Raw genomic sequence first — 3866 nt, 5'->3', positions numbered from 1 at the left:
AGTACCTGAAACAATAAACTGAAAACTGTAAGCCCGAGGGCTTAGTGAGCTACCCCCAAAATACCAATACCACACTGACAATGCCATATCAGTAACAATCAATCAATCAACATGCATACTGGGCCATCGGCCTGACTGGACCGCCCTACTGGGCCTACAGTCTATCTGAATCTATCCCGAGCCTTCAGCATGACTGGTCCGCCACGTGGGCCTGCAGTCTCCCCGGACCGCTCATAGGGTATGTTGGCCTTCAGCACAAAGCAGGACCGCCTCAACCCAACCAACAAGCAAATAACCATGTGCGCATAAGTATCATATACTGGCATACACAAACATCAAACATATCTATCTCACTGATCATAAATCATAGAATTCTACCCTGATTCCGATCTAACAGATCATAACCACATGTAGCATACTGTCACACCCCGATCCTTGTCGGAATCGATCAAGGCGTGATATATTGTTCAAAGTCTCATGACAACTATGTTATAATATGATTAGATTCAATTAAGTACTAAGTATGCAAACAAGATCCACAACATACAAATACATATCCAAATACGAATAACATTTATTACATCAAATTTAAATTGTCTTGTGGATTTCTAAGGCACAACCTATTTTTCATCAACTTCATTCTTCAAATCTGCATCATGGGTAAAAACAGGTCAACTACGAGAGTTGGTGAGTAATCTAATTTTAGTAGAGAAAATTGTGAAGTTGAAACATTTATAATTTGAAATTTGTTTTCTTTTGAAGTCGGCAAACAATTGTATTTGAGATAACGGTTTATAAATCAAAAATTGATTAACAAATGATAACAACAACAATAAGTCCTCACCCTATATATATATATATATATATATATATATATATATATATATATATATATATATATATATATATATATATATATATATATATATATATGATGGAGCATCAAATCATCATACACACTCAACCACGTGCGATCAATCACCTCAGCGTCCCAAGGCGGGGTGGTCAACCCAATAGCGCTATTATTGTCCATAACGTACCTCAAGAATATGGGCATAGTCATGGAGATTAGACTAAAAATGGTAATGCGCTACAAGTACATGTAGCGTAAACAAACTATAGTTATACAATTAATGACTCACGTATAAATGTCCCAACAATGTCTCAATTGTGATAAAACAATAAAATGAAGTTGGAACATATTAGAACCACATGATACACCCCAAAAGTATTGAAAATTATAAAATATGGGGTAGATTACTCACTTTAGTCCCAAAACGAAATGCGTGTGTCGTACGATAGACGGTTCGGGTCAAAATGGCGTAGAACCTAATATAATTAATAGTTTTGGTTTAGGAACTGCTAAACGAGAATGGAGTATTAATACAAATAATTAGACACATATTCTTATATTAGATGAATTAACAATAATTCATTTTGATTATAATATTAATGTATTTATTTGTTAAATGAATTTTAAATTGAATTAATTACTTTACATAATTAATTTATATTTTCAATTTAGGCCAGATTTTAATAATTTCTTATTAAAATAATAACTTGCCCAATTATAATTATTTACAGATTTTAACAATTATTTATATGAAATAATCATTAAAATGCATTTTTACATGCTTAAATACTTAGGAAAATGGTTTTAAATAGTAAACAGTGTTGAAAAAATATGAAATTATTAGGAAATCATTATTTCATACAATATGAATTACTGTAAAAATTTTATATTTTTCTGAACTGTTTTAGTATTTATTTAATATTTTAATGATTAAACAACACAAAATTCGGGAAAATAGTAAATTATTCCCAAAAATTCTATAAAATTAACCATAGTTTTATAACATGATATAGAGCCCAGTGTATAAGTTTCAGATGTTTGTGACTATGGGAAGTATTTTTTATATATTTCATTATTAATTAATTAATAAAATCATAAATAATAGTAAACAGTAATATAAATGCATGAAACTTCATATATCATGCTTAATCAATATATAGGTCATCCCAGAATTTTCTCAGAATTTATTGAATGCAACAAGTATTTTATGTGAATTATTGCCCTACTTTATTGCAATAATTATAATAATTCAATAAAAATAAGTTATTTTCTGAAAATTTCCAGAACTTCTTATTTTATTGATGGTATTCTGAGAAAAATCAGATTTATGCATAAAATGAGTTTTAGATATTTTGGTGGATTTAATTTGTTTCTTGTATGAATTTGAAACTTCTAACAACATACATTGATGAATGCTTCAAGAGGGATGAAGATTTGAGTATAATAGATTGTTCTTGGATGGAATATGAGTATTTCTTGGAGGAAATTTCGAGATTGAGAGTGAGAGAAAGAATAGAGAAGGTTTAAGTGGTGAAGAGAATAATGTGTTGGGAGAAAAAGGAAAGGAAAGTGGATGGGAGGTGTGAGTGGGAGACCATGGGAATAATCTTTTTGCTTTTGGTGGTCTTCATAATTTCCCACTAACACAAGCATCTTTTACATAATTAATATAAGAGTTTTATAAAATTTAATGTAAAGTTTATAAAAATAGAGTTTTATAAAATTTAATGTAAAGTTTATAAAAAGGGAGTTTTATAAAAGATAGGTTATTATTTGATTATAACAATCTACTTTGCTTTGAAGTTTAATTATAGCATTCAAGTTTGATTCTTTTAATTTAATTAGAGCATTATACTTTGATTTGATTTTAATATGGTATCATAATTTAATTTGATTATAGTTATAACGTTGTACTATACTATGTTGCTATTAACGTCAATTTATATCGTAGTGTATGGGTTTTGATCCTATTAGCGTCAAGTAATCTTGAGTAGGGTTTATTAAATTTCCAATGTTGTTTAGCACTGTAAAGGCTAAGGAAAATCAAACACACGAATTTTCCAAATGATGTTTTCTCATTAAAGTAGCGAATTGTACAGTTATTACATAACGTAAACCCTAACATACAAGGGTTAAGGGAGTTGACCGGTTTGACTTGTTGACTTAGTTTGACTTTGCCTTGACCGAAATTTGACGGTTGTCACATCATCCCCCCGTTAGAAGGAATTTCGTCCCGAAATTTTCATTTTGACTGGGATTTCGAGAGTTTGGGAAGAGATGTGGATACTTTTGTTTCATCTGATCCTCGCGTTCCCAGGTGAATTCGGGTCCTTGTTTAGCGTTCCAGCGGACCTTCACAATGGGAATATGACTTTGCTTTGTTCTTTTGATCTCTCGATCCATGATTTCTACCGGTTCTTCCACGAAGTGGAGACTCTCGTTGATTTCAATTTCGTCACGAGGTATCACGAGGGTTTCATCGGATAGATTTTGTCAATCATATCTTCGGGGTTAAAATATAGTTTTATTAGTTACCTATAGCGATGACTCATTGTCACCACAGGTTTAATCTATTACGATGACTTGTTGTCGCTATAGGTTTTTAACAAGGGCCAACGACATACCTATAGCGACACACAAGTCATAATTTGCATGCGTGAAGACTTGGAGTACTTTCTAATGAAAAGTGTGCTACTGGGGAAATTGGAAACTGGTACGTAGCTTCAAAGTCAAGAATATGCAGTAGGCATGTGATGCATTAAATGCATGAGGCACACAAGTCATAATTTTCAGCACCATATACGGATATGTGTGTGAATTGAAGAAGAAGGTTACGGCTCAAAGAATATATATATTCATTTTCTTCTTCATTTGTTAGATACACAATAACCATAACATCATAGACTATATATATTCAATTTTCGTTTGTAATTTTCACTAGTTTATATTCCGCGAGTGTTACCGAAATCATTTATCAATTTTTCAGAAGTGCTTAACTTGTTTTGTTGCATTC

Source organism: Lactuca virosa, chromosome 9, assembly GCF_052849685.1.
Source record: "Lactuca virosa cultivar CGN04683 chromosome 9, Lactuca_virosa_CGN04683_v6, whole genome shotgun sequence".
Taxonomy (NCBI): domain Eukaryota; kingdom Viridiplantae; phylum Streptophyta; class Magnoliopsida; order Asterales; family Asteraceae; genus Lactuca; species Lactuca virosa.
The sequence above is the reverse complement of the archived record's forward strand: the minus strand, read 5'-3'. Positions refer to the sequence as shown.